This window comes from Cetorhinus maximus, chromosome 14 (genome assembly GCF_964194155.1).
Source record: "Cetorhinus maximus chromosome 14, sCetMax3.hap1.1, whole genome shotgun sequence".
Classification (NCBI taxonomy): domain Eukaryota; kingdom Metazoa; phylum Chordata; class Chondrichthyes; order Lamniformes; family Cetorhinidae; genus Cetorhinus; species Cetorhinus maximus.
The window spans coordinates 94,226,298-94,238,865 of NC_135892.1; the positions used below are offsets into that span (position 1 = coordinate 94,226,298).

Below are 12,568 nucleotides of genomic sequence, written 5' to 3' on the forward strand. Positions count from 1 at the left end.
GAGACTGGGGGAAGGGCTGTGAGATAGTGGAGACTGGGAGAGTGGGGCTGGGGAAGACTGGGGGTGCTATGGGGAGGCGGAGACTAGAGGGAGGGGGCTGGGATGACTGGGGGAGAGAGCTGGGGATGCTGGGGCATCTGGGGAAGGGGAGACTGTAGGCTCTGCGGGAGAGGGAGAGTGTGGGAGGTGGGCTGTAGGGTGACGGAGACAGGGGGAGGGATGGACTTGAGATGAGTTGTGGGGAGGGGGAATGGGAGACTGCGTGGAGGCGGAAGGGTGATACTGGGAGGAGGGGCAGACTGGGGTGCGAGGGTGGGGGAGACTGCAGGGAGAGGTTGACTGAAGGAATGGGGAGGGGCTGACTAGGGGAGGGGATCACTGGTATGGGGACTTTCACTGTGGAGGGAGAGGGTGATAAGGGGAGCAGGGGCTGGGAATAAAGTTCTGAGACTGTGCACAATCAGATCTGTTGTACTCACAGTCAGTGCTGGGATAGTCAGTCCCGTTATGAATACAAGTTAACCGTGTTTCCTATCCCAGAGTCTTCTCACAGTCTTAATTGTGGTGAGAAAGTGGAGAGGCTGAGATGGTAGATGGCCAAGAGGAGACAGTGGGAGGTGAAGGTCCTGGGTCCCACTCTGCTATCTGGATGAAGTATGATTTCAAACAGATTCCTGTCTTAAACATAGCAAAGACTGCTCATCAATACAAACTAATTGGTTGTGATGTCCTTTGAAAATCACTTGAGGCCGCAATAAGGTGCTAAATGAAAACAAGTTCTTTCTTAAAGGATGTGGACTTTGACAGTCTTTGCAATAATCACCTGAAATCCCTTGGTATTACCAAGTATTTTGTTTCAAACTTATGACACTCCTTCCTGGCCTCTCCAGTTACCCCATTAACTGGGCACAGCTCCAGTACCAGTTGTCTTTGGCACTCAAGTATTTAGCCCAAGCGGCAGCCATTAAACAATTGAAGAAAAAAAATGTAGGGATAAGTGGAAAGAACAAGGGAGTGGGACTAACTAGACTGCTGTACAAAACAATCAGCACAGACTCGATGGATCGAATGGCCTGCTTCTGTGCTGCACTTTCTATGATCTGTGCTGTTTTCAGATGAGAAAAATTGTTAAATTCCTGTAACATCCGTTTTGTTTGCGAGTCTTGATCGTGAGTGTATTTCAGCAGCTTATTTAACCTTGGATAACATCAAATCTGAGCACCCTGATGTCCGCAGACATGCACTTTGCTTCTGGGCATTATTGTGGTCTAGTTTTTCCCCTCCAGTTCAGTGGTGCTGAAGTCAGTTATGTAGGTGACAGCTGTGCCTTGGTGGAGGCATACCCACTTTCTGACTCAAAAGGTTGTGGGCTTAAACCCCACTCTGCAGTTTTGGGTACAAAATCTAGACTGACACTCTGGGGCAGCACTGACCGAACGCTGCATTGTCCAAAATGCCATCTTTCAGATGAGGCGTTAAATCAATCTGCCGCCTCAAATGGGCATAAAAGAGCGTTGTTTCGAAGAAGAGTTGGGAGTTCTTCCCAGTGTCCTTGCTAATATTTATTCCTTAACCAACATTTGTAAAGGTGGATCATCTGGTTAACATTCCATTGCTGTTCGTTAAGACCTTGCTGTGCTACATTGGTTGCCACATTTTCTACATTACAACAGTGACTATGCATCAAAAAGTACTTCATTGGCTGCGAACTGTTTTAGGACACCCTGAGGTTGTGAAAGTTGCTGTGTAAATACAAGTTCTTTCTTTATTCATAGCCCATAATTTTTGTACATCCTGAGCCCAGTTAACATGGCACAGACAGGGGCCTTGACCTAACACCATTGCAGATTTCACTATTGAAGGATGTATCTCTGAACGCATGGAGTGGAAATAGGAACTCATGCCTTTGAACTGTTATCCTTACTCTGATATTAAGTTATGAATCCTATGAATTATAAAAATTCAATAGTTCTATTGTTCAAGTGTAATGTTTATATACTTTAAAATCCTGTGATTACTGAACAACTTTAAAACCAAGATTAATTTATTACATTGGTCCTTAACCCTAATCCATAAAAATCAAAGTGACCTGCCATAGAGCTCTACATCTGCCGTTGTTCTGTTAGTTCATTTATTATCAGAAAGATAATACGAGTCACAGGCCTAAGCCCGGATTTTCATCTTTGAGATGGGAATCGCATGACGAGCCATTTCACAATGTCGTAATGGCGTCTCCTGCGTGGCAGTGCTGACCCACCCTATTTTCATGGTAGGATGGTGAGAATGGGCTGGAGTTGGGGCTGCTGCCTCTGGAAGCAGTCCCGAAGCAAGAACAGAGGAAGGTGGATGGTAAGACAGGCAGATTAGAAGGCCCGCCTCTATTCTCTGGGACATCGGACCAGTTCTGTACATGAGTGTGAGGCACCCTAACCCTCATCCCTCACTCCACTCCACATGCCCTCTCCATACCCCCATGCCCCCTCATATTCCCCTTCTCCCCCCCCATGCCACTCTCTCACCCAGTATCCAACATGGAGAGAACTCATGAGCCCTATAATAACACTGGGAAATCTTTGAGATGCTCAGGAAAACTGTCAAAATAAATGAGCATCGAGTCAAATATCTCTTCAACAAACCTTAATCCACATAGGAGCTCATCAACCTGTCTATCAAAACAAAACTTACAGTCTCCTTGATATCTAAATCAACAGCCCCTGCTGAGCTGAATACATTAGTGAGGTCTGGAGCTTAGTTGCACAGCTGTGTCAACAAAACCTCTCGAGCTGAATATATTGAAACCTTTAAGGTATTGGAGCAGATAGCCATCTGTAAATATCAAAGTACAGGATCAGATTTACACGTTAAAATCGGATCTCAATACTGTTGAATGAAGGAGAGCACTTTATCCACTTGAGAAAGTGCTTAATGCATCTGAAGACATTTCCACTTTCACAACGCTGGTCAATTTAATGGTCACTTACCTTTTCTAAACAAAGACCTATCATCAATCACTGCAGTAAAAACATATTTAAATTTTCATACAGCACCTAATTATCACATGAAGTTGCCAACACCTTTTTAACTTACCTGTTAAAAAGTTCCTGACTCCAGGCTAAGGATACCCCATAGTACATAACTCCTCTGAGGTGCCATGAATTTTGTCATCTACCAGAATAGATCCAAACCCATGAAAATTGCAGGGGGTGGGGTGGTGGGGTGCTGAAATTCCCACCCAGCGATGGAGTAGGCAAGGGTGTGATTGCTGTTGGTGGGGGGGTGGGGGGAGGTGGAGCCTTCCTATCCACACCCTTAAAAATGCCACGCGACGGGAATGGGGCAGGAATGTCGGAATTGGGTCCCACTCACCTTTTTTAAATCCTACCCGCCTCTGTTCAAACATGGACAGAGGTATGAAAATCTGGCCCCTACTGCACCCAAGTGCCTGTAAGGTGTTGAGAATGTCGGGTTGTAAATGGTTATACTTGAAACTGTCGATTGCCTGTGAGAGTCAGCCTTTGCAGCATTGGAATTCTAAACACAGCATTTTGAACATTCTGCTTTACTGCAGCCTATATATTGGCTCCACTGACACTGCAAAATAAAGTTTAATTGATAAATATTTGCCATTCGATCACTTTTTCCCCTCTCTGTCTGACTCTGGATGACTCCATAGAACCATAGAAAAGTTACAGCACAGAAAGAGGCCAGTCAGCCCAGCGTGTCTGCCCTAGCTGAAAGTGAAAGAATAAAAAGAACTAGTTTCCCATTTTAATCCCACCTTCCACTTTTGTGTTATAAATGTGAGGTTTAAAGGATTGTTATGTTTCAGACTGCGGGCTGAATTTTGCCGTCGGTGAGCAGGGGGCAGGGCCCGTTCGCCGACGTGTAAAATGACGCGGGATGACGTTGGGCGGAACCCCCGATGTCACCCCGCCCCATTTAAATTTTCAGGAAGGCGGGCCCGCAGCAAAATCAGCTGGCCAATGGAGGCCATTGGCAGGATCATTAAAACAATTAGAGGACCTGCCCGTCCAACCTTAATGTTGGCGGGAAGGCCAGGAGCCCCAGCGGGAACTAGAAAAAACGTGAACCCTCATCCACCGGCGGGATGAGGTTTCATGTAGGGATTTTAAAAGTTTAATAAAGTTTTAGTGTAATTTATGAACATGTCCCATCTCATGTGAAATGGTCACATGAGGGGGACATGTTAAGGATTTTTTTTTTCTATTTTTAATGTTTTTAAAACCGTCAGCGATCTCCCCGAGGCAGCACTTAGCCTCAGGGAGATGTGCACTCTTTTGTGCACATGTGTGAAAGAGCGCGCTCTTGCATTTGGGGAATCCCCCCCCTTCCCGCACAGGAAGCGCATAGTGCTTCCTGGCGGACGTCACGCTGGGCAGGCCCTAATTGGCCCGCCCACGTAAAATGGCGGCGGGACCCGCTTCTCCAGCGGGGATCGGTTCCCCGCCCGCTGGAGATTGGGTTGGGCCCACCCGCCCGGTAGGCAGAAAATTCTGCCCAGTGACTCTAATTTAGGATAAAATAAGAGGGATCATGTGACGTGTTCTGAAGTCTACCTAACAACAGACCTGGGTGACGTGGCTGTTAAAGATTAAAGCGAGGCCTGGGTTGTTTTGTTGGGAAGAAGGCGTAAAGTGTTCACACGTGGAGATAATGGCAGCAGCATTGTGTTTACAATGGTTAGACTGCTAGTGTCCAAAATCCCAAGAAGGTGTCGAGAATGTCGGGTTGTAAACGGTTATCCTTCAAAGTATTCATTTATTTCCAAGGTAGAATAGAGTTGGGGCCTCAAGGATAGCTAATCAGCATTTCTACCTGGAAAAAAAAGGCCCATGTGATTCTTGTTGCCATGGTGTTGGGCTTTGAGAGGGGAAGGGTTTCTAAGATATCCAGAAACTCACAGACACAGTTAGTCTGCCAGGATCTGGGAGAGAGGGAGGAGCAAGAGGCCAAAAGTCTCCATTGTTTGCTGTGCAGGAATGTGGCTGGGCGCTCATGCTCAGATTGTAAAGGCCAAATTTGTGAGCATTTGAAATGAGGCTGGAAGATTCGTTTAGCTTGCACTAGAGGGAAAAATCGCCAGAAAAATCCCTCACCATGAAAGACAGTTCTGGAGTTAGAAGTTACCAGGCTGGGAAAGGAAAGGAACTGAAGTAAACCCTCGGGAGCTAAGAATCACTTAGTACTGGTCTGGGAACATTGAATGACGACTTAAGGGACAGTGAAAGATATTCTCAATGAGTGGGTTTCTGAGTTGTATTAAAAGTAAAAGGGGAAAGTCCTGTTCTGTAGTTTACAGTATAAGTGTTTAGTCATTGTGCTTTTAGTCCATTTATTACAGCATAAGTCTTAAAATGTGAAATCTCGTTGTTTTCCTTTCAGCTATCAACTGGAAATTCAAATTTCTTATTTTTTTGAAGTTATCAGTCTCTCCGGGGATGATAACAGTTGTAATATAGGCAATGCGGCAACCATTTCCACACAGCAAGCTCCCATAAGCAGCCATGCGATAACATCCAGATAGTCTGTGTTATGATGTTGATTGAGCGATAAATACTGACAAGGATACTGGGAATAACCCCCCTGCTGTCAGTGCCATAGGAATTTTTACATCCACCCGAGTAGGAGATGGGACCTTGGCCTAACATCTCAACTTAAAGACAGCACTTCTGACAGTGCAGCACTCCCTCACAACTGCATTGGAGTGTCAGCTTTGATTTTTGTGCTCAAGCACTAGGGTGCGACTTGAATGCAGAATCTTGTGACTCAGAGGCAAGAGAGCTACCAACTAAGCCACAGCTGATATGAGCACAGGAGAAAGTCAGTCTTAATTCTATGCCAGCCCTTTCAGAGTGCAAACCAATTGTCCTCACTCCCTGCTCTTTCCCCATATCTATGAAATTATTCTCCTGTATTTATTCAATTCCCTTTTGAAGGCTACAACTAAATATGTATCCTATTGGGCAGTGCATCCTCAATTCTAACCACTCATTGTGTAAAACCATTTTTCCTCATGTCGCCTTTGGCTCTTGCATTATTACACATACCTTGAGCACGAATGAATAAATATGCACCTATGTCATTGGCCAGACTGGCATTAATTTCCCATCCCTAATTTTCCTGAGAAGGTGATGGTGGCCTATTTCCTTTACTGAGACAGACCATGTAGTGGAGGTGGTCCTACCATGCTGCTTGTCATTCTGTCGCATGCTAAGCTATTTCCAAGTTCAGTTAAGAGCTAGCCATGCTTGTGTGGGGCTGGGATCGCAATAGGCCAGATTGGGTAGGGACAGGCTTCCTTCTCTAAAGGGCACGAGTCAACCAGTTGGGTTTTAATGACAATCCAACGGGCTCATGTTGAAAAGGTGAGCGGGACACACCAGCAAATGTACTACTGAATGATACAACATTATGCACACAAAATGGCAGAGTATGCCAAGGTTTTAAAACACCGTTGAGGATGATGGCAGACAGCTGCCTCAGGGAGCTGCAGACCTCCACAGAATAAATGAAACAATAAAAATGCTGCAAAATATGTCCATGCAGCACAATCAAGCACCCGAAAGCATACCTAACAAAAAAAACCAGTCCCCAGATATCTCGTTTTATTTCCCCACAGAGATTTCATTCGCCTTGGATCAAGGTTTGAGTAAAAATGTATAGGCCGCCTGGTTGATTGGCCTGCCCGCCAACCGTAAAAAGTGGATGAGCCACGAAAAATCGCTTTCAAGTGCCTCCTTAATAGGCTTAATTGCCCACTTAATTGTCGGCGGGTGTGCTTCTGACTGTCGCGCACGCCTACCGAGCGAGATATCGCGTGAGTGCGCGATGACGTCGGGATGCTCGCCAGACGTCATCTTGCACTATTTTGTGGCCGGACAGGTCAGGCACATGCCCACCTGTGGGACGTAAAATTCTGGCAGGTTTCATACGAGAGGTACCTTGAATAGAATAGGAGGAAAAGAAAAGCAGCGGTGATAAGAATGTATGATCGTTACCTGTCTCCCAGCCACCAACAGCTCTTAGCATCTCAGTCTTAGGAGAAGGGCTGTGTCATTCTGTGGAAGTACAGCTTCCTCCAAAGAGAGAGAAAGAGAAGGAAACAGGACACTTGGGCGTGGTAGGTGGTACAATGTTATGGATTGATTATTGCCTCAATTATTTGCATAATCTACTGCTACTAGATCTCCAGTTCTGGCTTCTCTTCAATCAAATTTTGCTGTAGTGACCTTTCTATTATAAGCTGTGCTGGTACAACATTCACTTGCTGAAATTAAGTCATTTTGCTGTTTACAACTTCAAGAAATTGGTTTATAACTTCCAGTGTAAAATATATAGCCTTGGATAATGATAGCTCAATTGTAAGGGACTGCCCAATGCTAAAGAGACAAGGATTTGATTCCTTTTTTGCACTGAGCCATCTTTAGCAATAGCATTCCTGGGCTAGGAGATGTGGGGTGTGGAACATAAGCCAGGATTTTTGCTCCTTATCACTATCTAGTTATACTCATTAGAAAGACGACCTGTGTACATGGGGAATGAGGATAGGTTAGAGTTTAATTATGATGCCTCTCACATTTATATAGTATGTCAGTATCCATTAACTAAGCATCAGATAGTGAGGTATCAGTGGCTGTGGAACTCTAGCCAACATGAGTCAGTGCCTTTAGGAGAGGTGGAAAATAAAGGTGGGGGGGAAATAGTTTCTGTTCAGAGTCACAGATCAATTACATAAATGAATGAAATGCATAGCAATCTGGAAGGACACCATTCATTTCAGTACAAACTTCATAATCATAATAATTGCATGATCAGTCATTCAGATATTATGAATAAGAATTGTATTTACACAGTACCTCATCATGTTGAAATATCTCAAAGTGCTTCGGACAATAATTTATCTTAAAGTAAAGTGACTTGTCATGCAAACACAGCAGCCATTTTGTATCAGCTATGCCTTGCAAAAAGCAATGAACTGAATGACCCAGTTAATTAATTTTACTTTGATGTTATTGGTTGAGGGATGAATGTATCAATATAAAAGGATCCAACTGAGAACTAGACATTAGCTTCAGATCTTAGTTGCTAGATAATTAAGAAGTTACTGTAAGTGAATAATTTTTTTTTGTAAATTAACATATTTTTGTTGATCACTGAGTGAGAACATCAACTTAAGAGTTGACTAGGAGAATTACTGAAGCTGAACATATGAAGGAACTGAATGAATGCACAATGATGAAATTAAGCCATTACAGTATAGTCACTTTCTTTGCCATCAGGATCACTCCTTCAGACTAATTGCCCCAGTGATAGCTTCAATATTCATCATTTAAATGCATTTATATCTTTCAGAAAAACATGAATAAACTGAAAGGTGGATGAAAGAATGCTAAAAGTAACTAATATTATCTGTGTTTTGAGAAGGTGAAACCAGCTTTTTAAATCTTTTATTAGATAATTGGATAGCCATTTAGTGTAATGTGTCTAATCTTTACCAGCTAGAAATTCAAATATATATGAAAGCAAGCTGTGATATCTGGAGAAGTTATAAAAATTTAATAACACACACGATGCACCCCCCAGAATGGCAGTCGGTTCAGAAGTTTTCAGGTCACTGCACTCAAGACAATTAATGACTCAACTAATTATTCTACTGTACAATACAATTATGTTCGGCAAACAGTGAAATAGGTCTCTGCCCTGCAGGTACACAGCGCTGACCACCAGGAACCTCTTTATATTGATGTAGATAATTAAAGAGTGAAGCTTTCTCTGAAACCTTAGCAAGTCTATTAAGCTAAACAAAAAAAAGAGCAAACAGAAGAAAATGCAAAAATAAAAATTTCTACTTTGAGTTTGCACACTTTTTTCTGAGGCTATTTTGTAGCTGCTCTGGTGGAGTTTTTTTGGTTTGTGTGGAGCATCTGTTATGATATCACACTAGCAGTAAGAAAATACTGAAAAAGTTAGGCCTTAACAAGTTTAAATAAAAAGCGTGTTGAAATTATAAGCTATACAGCCAATTGATTTTAATTGCCAATGGAAAGCTGGCAGAGTCGGATTGTAGTTGCGTTGGTGTCAGAGGATTGCATGTGGTATCAGGTAGCCCTTGGGCATTAGCCAAGTGTCTGAGGTGTCCATCTTTTCCCAATCTTCAACTCCTGGCTACCCAATTTTCAGGTACAATATAGATGGCTGTGAGTTGAATTTTTTCCGTTTAAAATTGTTTTATATAGTTAACAATTGCTATTTGTGTATGCAACCAATGTTGCAACCAAGCCAGTCAGTTGTGTCAAACTGCTTCACAATTCAAGAAAGCAACCATCATCTCCTTAGGATAATGGGGATTGAGCAATAAATTTCCAGTGAGGCCCACGTCCCAAATTAAAAATTAAGTATTTAATTTCTCAACTAATTTTACATCCGATTTATAAATTGGCACCTCCTCTGATATCCCAGCTGGTTAAAGCAGAGAATAGTGGAGATAAATAATTTTAAATTTTAAAATTTAAGTTTTAAATGTGTAAAATTAGAAATTACAACCATACGAACATACAATGAGGAGCAGGAGTAGGCCATTCAGCCCCTCGAACCTGCTCCGCCATTTAATAAGATCATGGCTGATCTGATAGTAACCTGAAACCTGCGTTCCACCTATAACTGCCAATAACCTATCACCCCTTTGCAAAACAAGAATCTATCCACCTCTGTCTTAAAAATATTCAAAGGGCAGAATTTTGCCCTCGGATGGCGGGCGGGCAGCTGACCCCCACCACCGAAATGCATGCGCGCAAAAGAGCGCACTTCTCCCTGAGGCAAAGTCCTGTCTCAGGGAGATTAGTGACAGGTAAGAAAAGTCAAAAAATAGAAAAATTAAAAGATGATTAACATGTCCCCCTCATGTGACAATGTCACACGAGATGGGACATGTTAATAAAAATGACAAACTTTATTAGACTTTTTAAAAACGGACATGAAACCTCGTCCCGCCAGTGGATGAGTTTTCATGTTTTATCAGAAGCCCGCTGGGGCTCCTGGCCTGCCCGCCATCCTTAAGGTTGGACGGGCAGGTCTTTAATTATCTTAATTAGCCTGCCAATGGCCTTAATTGGCCGTTGACAGGTTGGCGGGTGGACAGCTGATTTTGCTGTCCGCCCGCCTTCCTAAAAATTTAAAAGTCGGGGGTTCCTCCCGACGTCATCCCGCGTCATTTTCCCCTCGGCGAGCGGGCCCCGCCCCCAAATTGCCGACGGAAAAATTCTGCTTCCACCAGAGCTTGCTTCACTATTAATATATTCAAACTGAGGACAGTATAGAATACCACCGTGAAAAAAAATCACATTTCTGCCCGTGGTTGTTATCTTCCCATCTTTTCCATTCCTGCCCCATATCCCCACCTCCCAAACCACCCCCTCCAAGTCTCCCACCTACTCAAGCTCCATCTCCATTGGTCTGCAATTTTTCTACCAGCTTCCTCCTGTTCTCTCCAATTTCCTCTCTTCCATGAAACCTACCTGCTGTTCCTTTGACCGGCTCCATGCTCAACTCCATTTGTTACAGAGCTTTCAGCTCCGTCAGTTCTACTGTCTGAACCCTTTTCTCTAAATCCCTCTTCTTCTCTCCCCACATCCTTCACATAACCCATCTTTTTTTTTTAACCAAGCTGTCAGGTAACCTGAATTTAAAATCATCTGCCATCCCAGGTCAATTGGCTTAGCTGATCACAGGTGCTAAAATAAGTGTTTCCCAGGATAAGGAAGAGGAAGTACGTCCTGGACCTATGCGCACTGTTGCTATCCAGTAAGAGGGTGAGGCTTCACTGGGAGGAATGTGGAGGCCAGCCAGAGCCAAGGCCATGGCGCTGTGGGTGGTCCAGCAGCTTGGCGGGGAGGGAGAAGTCTCAATAGGAGGAAGGGCAATAGTGGTAGGGGATTTGTTAGTGAGTGGAGTGGACAGGAGCTTCTGTGGCTGTAGACGTGTCTCCAGGATTGTATGTTGCTTCCCGCAGGCCAGGGTCAAGGATGTCACGGAACGGCTGTAGGGCATTCTGAAGGGGGAGGGTGAACAGCCAGAGGTCATGGTCCATGTTGGGACCAATGACATAGGAAGAAAGAGAAATGAGGTCCTGCAAGCAGACTTTAGGGAGTTAGGTAGGAAATTGAAAAGCAGGACTTCAAAAGGTAGAAATCTCCGGATTACTCCCGGTGCCACGCAGTAGTTAGTATAGGAAAAGAAGGATAGAGCAGATGAATGCATGGCTGGAGAGATGGCGAAGGAGGGAGGGCTTTAGGTTCCTGGGGCATTGGGACCATTTCTGGGGGAGGCGGGACCTGTACAAGTTGGACAGGTTACATCTAAACAGGAACGGGACCAACATCCTCGCAGAGAGGTTTGCTAATGCTGTTGGGGTGGATTTAAACTAAATTGGTAGGGGAATGGTACCCTGAAAAGTAGTTCAGAGGGGAGAGAAGCTGAGATGGAATTAGAAGTTAAAATGCTAGTAAGTGAGCCTGGAAGGCAGAAGAAAAATAGGCTAGATAAGAAAGAATTGAGTTTAGCAAGGCTAAATGGAATATATTTTAATGCAAGGAGCCTGAGGAATAAGACAGACAAGCTGAGGCCACAGATAAGCACGTTGGAGTATGATATCATAGCTATGACCAAGACTTGGCTAAAAGAAGGGCAGGTTTGGCAGCTCAACATTCCTGGTTATAGAATATTCAGACGAGATAGAGAGGGGGGATAGAAGAAGAGGTGGGGTCGCAATATTGATTAAGGAATCAATTATAGCAGTGAAGAGGGATGATACCTTGGAAGGATCATTAAAGGAGGCCATATGGGTAGAAGTAAAAAAACACAAAAGGGGTAAACACGCTGTTGGGTGTGTACTATAGGCCCCCAAACAGTCAGGGAGGAATAGAAGATCGAATATGTAATCAAATTTCAGAGAAGTGTAAGAATAATAAGGCAGTAATAGTAGGGGATTGTAACTACCCAAATATTAACTGGGATAGTTTTAGTGTGCAAGATAGGGAGGGAGCAAAATCCTTAAGTTGAATCCAGGAGAACCTTTTTAGCCTGTACGTAGAAAGCCCAAAAAGGGAGGGGGCAGTTCTGGACCTAATATTCGGAAATGAGCCTGAGTAGGTGGAAAGCAAATCAGTAGGGGAGCATTTTGGAGATAGTGACCATAATTCAGTTAGATTTAGGATAGTTATGGAAAATGATAAGGTTGGGCTGGAAATAAAAGTTCTAAACTGGAGAAAGCCTAATTTTACTAAGATGAGATACAATTTGGCCCAAGTGGACTGGGAGCAGCTATTGGCAGATAAAACTATGTCAGAGCAGTGGGAGGCATTCAAGGAGGAAATAGCAAGAACACAGGGCAAATATGTTCCTGTAAAGACAAAGCGGGGGACCAAGTCCGGACAACCCTACATGTCAAGGGACATAAAGGTTAGGATAAAGAGAAAAAGAGAAGCTTAAGGCAGATACCGAGGGCTCAATATGCAGAGTCCCTACAGGAGTATAAAAAGTGCAGAGGGGA

At 43.9% G+C, this 12,568-nt stretch overlaps 1 protein-coding gene across 5 annotated transcripts in view; it reads left to right on the forward strand.

Moving 5' to 3' along the window:
- Window positions 1–12,568, forward strand: part of rgs7b (regulator of G protein signaling 7b) — a 458,499-nt gene that overhangs the window by 140,132 nt on the left and 305,799 nt on the right. The window lies entirely within an intron of this gene.